Below are 7,954 nucleotides of genomic sequence, written 5' to 3' on the forward strand. Positions count from 1 at the left end.
GTTAGGTTTGTTGTTATTGTCTCCCTGCTACCGAGGGAGAAACTGAGGCCCCGAGGTTGACCTTCCTGGAGGCCGCACAGCTGGCAGGCAGCAGAGGCAGGGAGGGTCACAGCTGGCACATGCTCTCACCCATCACACTCGCTGTCTTACTGGGAGGGAGCCTTGGTGCAGGGGCAGAGACTGTGCTGGAGAGAAGGGTGAGTGCTCCGTCCCTTCCTCCGTTTTATTCCAGCCTCTAGGTGGTTTTTGTTAAACCACTTCCCCTCAGCTGAGAGGGGCATCTGAGGATCGATAAGGTATTGGAAAAGGGGTCAGGGAGGCAGCCGATTCCTCTTTAGCAGACCTAGTGCCCTTGGCTGCACCAAGCCAGAGTGAGTAGCTGTGTGACACGGGGCAAGTTGCTTTAGGTCTCTGAGCCTTGGTTTTCTCATCTGTATAAAGAGGCTGCTATACCCTGAAGGGTGTTTCAGGATTAAATGATACAACATACATGAAAAAGACTGGAGTTTAGCAGGGGCACAGCAACTGTTAGTTGCCTTCTCCCCAATGACCGGGCTGGTTGACTAATAATATTTATTGAGCTCTTGCTAGAATCACATGGCCTCCTGCCCACTCCTCCTTCATAGGTCTTAATGATCATCAGGAAAGCAGCAAACACACTTAACATATTGGGAACATCTGTGGGCTTGTTTTTCTCTGTCACTAGGGTTGAGCTCCTAGGAGCCAACCCCAGCTCATCTCAGCCACCCTTTGGGAGCATTTATTCTGTGCTAGGCACTGAGGAGTCCGAAGTGAACAGTCCCCTGTGAGGAGCTCTGAGAGGACCATCCCCAGGCTGACCCTCCTCAGGGTCAGCTCCGCGGGCCACAGAGACAGGGAGAAGGTGCCAGGGAAAGAGGCCACCGAGGCTGGGATAATCAGGGAGTTCTGGGGGAATGACTACCTCCTTTCTCTGCTCTGAGCTCACCTGGCTCCCTGTAGGATGGGGTGCACCATGAGTTCCTGGTTCTGGAAGAGTTGGGGTTGGGGGGCAGGGAAAAGGGTGAGTGAAGTCAGAAGCTGGGATTTCTTCCCCCTCCCTTTCCCTCCACCCTCTCTCTTCCAACCCAAACTCTCTGGGCTTCTCTTAGAAATGGTTGATGAAGCTCCTTCCCACTCCCTCCGAGTAGGGGGAAAGGAATAAAGGAGAGTGTGTGTGGAGTGTGTGTGTCTGTGGAGTGTGTGTGTCTGTGGAGTATGTGTGTCTGTGGAGTATGTGTGTCTGTGGTGTGTGTGTGTCTGTGGAGTGTGTCTGTGGAGTGTGTGTGTCTGTGGAGTATGTGTGTCTGTGGAGTATGTGTGTCTGTGGTGTGAGTGTGTCTGTGGAGTGTGTGTCTGTGGTGTGTGTGTCTGTGGTGTGTGTGTGTGTGTGTGGAGTGTGTGTGTCTGTGGAGTGTGTGTCTGTGGTGTGTGTGTGTGTGTGTGTGTGGAGTGTGTGTGTCTGTGGAGTGTGTGTCTGTGGAGTGTGTGTCTGTGGTGTGTGTGTGTCTGTGGTGTGTGTGTCTGAGGTGTGTGTGTATGTCTGTGGAGTATGTGTGTCTGTGGAGTGTGTGTGTGTGGCTTATTTCTTTGCCCTAAGAGTCAGTGAAAAAGCTCGGGAGACCCCTTCAGACGAAGAGGGCCCAGAGATGAGGGTGAAGAACGTCCCCGATTGGGAGGAGAACCGAGAACTTTGTGTCATCGCGCGGTCCTTTCCCCCGTGTGGCTGGCAGGGCAGGAATGACGGCCGTCTGACCCAGCTGCAACCCAGGGCCCGGCCAGAGAGGTTAGGTCAGTGGTTCCCAACTGGGGATGACCATGCTCATGCCCTCAGGGTACGCTTGGCGATGTATAGAGCCATTTTTTGTTGCCATAACTGGGGAGTGGGGTGAAAGGTGCTACTGGCACCTCGTGGTGAGAGGTCAGGGCTGCCATTCAACATCCTACGGTGCACGGGACAGCTCCCACAACAAACAATTATCCTGCCCCAAATGGCAAGAGTGTCGAGGTTGAGAAACCTGGGTTAAGGACGCCCACATGGTGAGGGGAACTGCTCTGTGCCTGGCCTGTCCCCAGGACTGAGTGTGCAGAGCTCTCTTGGGGGTCTGGAAGGACCCCAGAAGGTGCTGGTGCCAAGAGAACGTCAGAGGGCAGGCAAGTCGATGAAGGTTAACGTTCACGTCCCTCATTTCCCTGGGGCCCTCCATTTGCTGGTCACCACCCAGCCCAAGGAGCCATGGCTCACCGACCTGATTCCAAAACCTGCTTGAGATCCTGCATATCTAGTCCGCTGGGTGTGAGCTTGTTACTCGGCCAATTGGCAGGGAGGACTCATGCAATCACTCACACATACTCCACCATAGTTATCAACACAATGTTTCCAGAGAGGGAGACAGGCCTAAGCCCCTGTCACGTGGGCAGGGGCAAGCTGAGACAGACAGATAAGGCTGGCTGTGGAGAGAACAGGCAGATGGCCAGAGCAGGAATGGATAGGAAGCTTTCTGTCCCTGGTGCATATCCTGTCTTCCCCAGTAGACTGGGAGTCATCTCTGAGACTAGGGGCTGTCCCCTACTCCCCCCCACACACACATCAGATAGGACCTGTAGATTTATGGACAGCTGAATTTTCAGAGCTGGGAGGAAATGAAGATGTTGTCTAGAATGTTCAGTTTAAGGAAACTTCTGAAGAGCCGGGACTGGGTTGGGGTCTTCTACTAGGGCTAGGCCTATATTTCCAGGGCTCAGGCAGATGTGAGGTCCCAAGAAGCCAGGAGGCTGGGTCTAGGGTGCCCTCCTCGGCTGGCTGAGGGGCAGGGCTGAGCCCCTCGCTGGCTGGAGTCAACGGCCTCTGTCCACTTACTTCCCACCCCACAGAGCAACTCAGCTCTGCCCCCTGCTCCTTTCCCCTCAGTGCTGTCTCCCGTGGGTCCTGAGGTCTGGTCCCAGCCTGAATATGTAACCTGTTCCTGCGGCCTCCTTAAGATCTGGGCTTTCTGCACCGAGGGGCCTGCTTCTTGAGCCTGGGGAGAGGTTCTCTCTGTTCCTGGAGCTTTATTTCTCTAACTCTGCTGGGACCTCCCTCAGGCAAGCCTTTTCCCGAAGGCGCTGTGACAGTGGGATAACCCATCCCTCACTTCTTCCGACTCCAACCTCTCAGTGGAGACGAGGAGGAAAGGCTCCAGTGGTCTGAACACCAGCAGCCTGTTCTTTCCCAAATGTCTGAGGAGAAGGCTCAGCTCCTGCTCCTAGAGAGCATCCAGTCTGATGGAAGAGTCACCCTCAAGGGGACACAGCCCCTTTTGTGGGGGGAGGCCCTGGTACAGAAGTGAGACAAGCCCCCATCAGTACCTACCTGCAGAGTACAGTCTTTTGGTGGCTAGTATGCTGTTTGACAGTTGAAGGTTCTGGGGGGAGGGGTAGGAAGATCCTCCTCCCCCCCCCGCCCCCCCCACCCCAGAACTCTCCAATTGCAGTGGGATTCCTAGGTCAGTGGCACATTTTAACAGCTGCCTCTTCTCCTCTCCTTCCCACAGCTCCCCCACAGGCCGGCACTGTCAGTAATGTAGCCCCTTTCTCTCTGCCCAGTCCCCACCCACCAGCCTGAGGGACATCTCCCTGCAGAGTTGGGAGACTCAGCACCCCCACCCCAGGTGGCTTCCTCCAGGCTGGCTGTCCTCACTATATAGCCAATCAGGACGTGTCGGAGTCCCTCTCCTTCAGCATGAGGCTTCCAGGGAGGGGTTGTCCCTGACACTCCAACCTGACATTTTATTTTATCCTGAAAGCCTCCTCATCTCCAAAAGCCACTTTCCTACTGGCAACAGCATTCTCTCTGTGTCTCTGAGTCTTCACATGGTGCGTTTGTGTGTCCATTTCTTCTTCTTACAGACACACACACACACACACACACACACACTCGCCCCTTATTCCAGCATGATCTCACGTTAACTAATTACTTCCAAATAAGGTCACATGCTGAGGTATTGGGGGCAAGGACTTCACCATATCTTTTTGGGGGGACACAATTCAACCCGTAACACTCTTCTTGGCATGATTAGGCCACTAGCCTGATGGTCGTGCCTCTCAGGAGAAAGGTGAACTCCGAGCTGGGAAGTCTGCCTTGTAGCTCAGGTTTATAGGACAGAATGTAGGGCCGTTGAGGACGGGGACTGTAGTGTCACCCTGGTGCCCCTCAGCCCTGCTAGCCGGTGTGTTGGGTACAGAGCAGCTGCTCAGACAACTGAGTGGAATCCAGAGCCTTATTCTAAGCAGACCGTGGGCAAGTCCTCCCTGTCGTCTATTCTGGGTTTCAATTTCTTCATTTACAAGAATATCAATTACAGTTTATTCAGTCTTTATTATGTACCAAACACTGGGCTAAGAACTTCCCATGTCTTTAATCCTTAAAACAGCTCGAGGACACGGTATCATCATTAGTCCTATTTTTTAGGAAACATTTTTTTAGGGGAACAGGACTTTATTGGGGAACAGTGTGTACTTCGGGACTTTTCCAAGTCAAGTTGTTGTCCTTTCAGTCTTAGTTGTGGAGGGTGCAGCTCAGCTCCAGGTCCAGTTGCCGTTGTTAGTTGCAGGGGGCACAGCCCACCATCCCCTGAGGGAGTCGAACCAGCAACCTTGTGGTTGAGAGGACGCGCTCCAACCAACTGAGCCATCCGGGAGCTCAGCGGCAGCTCACTGACTTCATTCTAGTTGTGGAGGGTGCAGTTCGCCCATGTGGGAATCGAACCGGCAGCCCCATTGTCCAGAGCTCGTGCTCTAACCAGCGGAGCCACCCACCTGCCCCTCATTGATCCCACTTTAGAAAAGTGAAGTCCAGAGGTGACATAATAAGACATATCTATTTGGTCTCTGCCCCTGGTTCCTGATACAGAACTCCTAAATTTCTGGGGGTTTCCTAAGTGCTAGGAGCATCTTTTGTTCTAATGAGGTGATTCTTGGAGGCGTCCTGGGTGATGTCCAAGCTATGACTAGAAACTTGGAACTCTTAGCCCCAACGTTTATACTCCAGAGAAGGGAGAGGGACTGGAGATTGAGTTAATAATCCATCATGCGTACATGATGAAGCCTCCATAAAACCCCTAAAATACCAGGTTCAGAGAGTTTCTGGGTCTGTGAACACATCCACATGCCAGGAGGGTGGCACATTTCATTTCCACGGGGACAGAAGCTCTGTGGTTCCTTCCGGACCTCACCTTGTGTACTTCTTCACCTGCACCGTTTATCATATCTTTACAATAAACTGGTAAATGTAAGTAAGAGTGTCCCTGAGTTCTGTGAGCTGTCATACATAACAAATTATTGAATCTAAGAAGGGGATTGTGGGAACCCGTTTAAGGCTGGTCAGTCAAATGTACAGGTGACAACCTAGGACTTGTGATTGGCATCTGACTGAGCCCTTCACCTGTGGGATCTGACGCTCTCTCCAGGTAAACAGTGTCAGGGCTGAATTGGATTGTAGGCCAGCCAGCTGGTCCTGGAGGTCTGGAGAACTGGTTGGTGTGGGAAAAGCCCACGTGTTTGGTGTCAGAAGTACTTTGTGTGTAAAGGACAGCAGGAATTCTCCAAAGTCACACAGCTGGGATTTGAACCTAAAGCCTCAGCTCCTATCGATTACTGCTAGCCCCAGCTGTAAGGAGAGCAAGTGAGGTACACTTTGGGTCTCCCCGTGGCTTTCCTCTCCCTCCCGCGATTCCACCACTGCACCTCTTGGATCCTTTGAAGCACCCAGCACAGAGCTGGATATTCAATCCCTGGTCAGAAAATGTCTGTCAAATGGCCGTGTTGTAATTCCCCCTGCGGACTTGGGCTCTGCGGGTGAAGACGCATCAGGCAGGGTTGGGGGGAGCTCAGGCGTTCCCCTCTACTACAGCCTCCCACCCTGAGAAGCTCTCCCTGGGGCCTTCACTTCATGTGCTATTTGGGGAGTACCTGGGGCGTCACAGCTGGAAACACTCAGACCTTGCTTTGAGCTCGGGCCCTTCCAGAAGACCCTGTGAGCTAGGGTTAGGGGAGACCCTCTCTCGCGGGAAGGGGGGCATGCTGGGCACTGAGGAACCAAGGGGTCCAAGCTGACCAGAGGCCCAGCCTGAGGTCTGTCTAGACCATGTTGTGGAGACCGACCATAGGCAACTGGCAGTAGTGTGTCGGCCTGCTCAAATAGAAACAGGCTTTAGGAGGCCCAAGGGGCCTTCACGAGTCAAGCTTCTAAGTTCAAACTGCTCCTGGCTGCTTCTTAAAGCCTATCCTCCAGGACCACGCTTAGCGCCACACTAGTTAAAACCAGTGGTCATTTCCGGATGGTCAGTTTCCTGAACACAACTGTTTTTCCCCTTCCTCTGCTTGTGTTCTGAAGAACTGATCTAGAGCCTTCAGAGGCCGGGCCCCTGGCCCCAGGACATTTCCTTAGTGGCCTCAGCCTCCGCAGACATGCCAGCCAGCCCTGACCTGATCCCCGCCCCCTTCAATCCCTGCCCCTCCCCCAGTTCCTCAGCCTCACTTGGACTTCTGGACTTTTCTGTTGGAGCTGACAAGGGGGTCATCTCACTGCCCCACCCCCAATCCCAGCTTCAGAGGAGGTGATGGGAGTGATTCTGGTTTAACACAATGACCCCGGCGAAGGATTGTGGGTCCTTGTCACTCCTCATCTTTGGATGTCAATTTTCTCAGCTGAACAGTAAAAAGTTTGAATGAAGCAGGATGTCCTGCCTTTGGGGTCTCATAACATCCAAAGATTTTTTCACCTTTGTCCTGCTCCCCTGGATACAAGCTGTGTCAGCTGGGGCGAGGGACGTCACCGCTGCGTGCCTCAGGTTTCACAGCTATGAACTTGGGACAAGGCTCCTGTGAGGGTTCAGTCAACCCGGAAAGTGCTAAGAACGGCGCTGGACCTAACGAATGCTTGAATCTGCCTGTTCCTGCCCACTGGGCTGTGGGGGCCTAGGGGACAGCCTTGGTCCTCACTGTGTCATCAGCACCCAGCTCAAGGTCTGGCACACGGTAGGTGCTCAGGAGGGTGCGATGGAGGATCAAGGGTGCGACGGCTGTTTGCGGCCTCAGGGGCCTGCTGTGTGAGCTCCTTGTTGGAAATAGCCAATTTCTATCCACCACTGGCTGGTACTCTACTCCTCCACCCTAGCCCTGGCAGCTCCTGCAGCCCTGGGACTTGGGGACACCACATTTCACAAGTCTGTGGACCTGCTCTACAAGTGAAGGCTGAGACTGGCCCTCCAAGCCGTGTTTGTAGCGCAGGTGGCACTCTCACTTCAGGCACCATTTGCTGCCTGCCCCTTGCTGGCACCTGGGCAATCTTTATCAGGCTTTGTGCTGAGTTTGCTGTCCCCACTGCAGGTTGTTTCTAGCTGGCAGTCTGCAGGCCTTTATGGTACCTGTTTCTCCTCCTCTGGGCTCTTTTCTCCTCTGGGTGTTCTGTGACTCACTTTCTCATTTTTGGGGTCTGCCGGTGGGTGGTGGGTGGATGCCCCAGGGCCTTACGGGTCATCTGGTCACACTGATGAGGAAATAGGTCCAGAAGGGAAAGGGGAATTTCCCGGGTTGCACAGCAAGTTAGTGACAGAAGCAGGCCTGAGGTCTGGGTGTCCTGGCTCCTGCTGCGCACAGCACATACTGTGGGCCTCTGGAGGGTGGGCTGGAGTGGTCACAGGAAACTTCTTAGAGAAGGTGAGTTTGTGTTGGGTCTCAGAGGATGGGTAAGAGTTGACCGGAGGGCAGGGACGAAGCTCATTGGGGAGGGCCTTGGACATTCCTGAAGGAGAAGGGACAGATAGGGTGGGGGCCAGCTCACAGATACTCAGCAGGACCTTTTTAAGACCCATCCCAAGCTGGTAACCTTGGGCAAACCTTATACCCTCCCTGAGACTGTGTCCTCATCCACAAAAAGGAAAACCACACCTGCTTT

Source organism: Rhinolophus hipposideros, assembly GCF_964194185.1.
Source record: "Rhinolophus hipposideros genome assembly, chromosome: 3".
NCBI classification, from domain to species: domain Eukaryota; kingdom Metazoa; phylum Chordata; class Mammalia; order Chiroptera; family Rhinolophidae; genus Rhinolophus; species Rhinolophus hipposideros.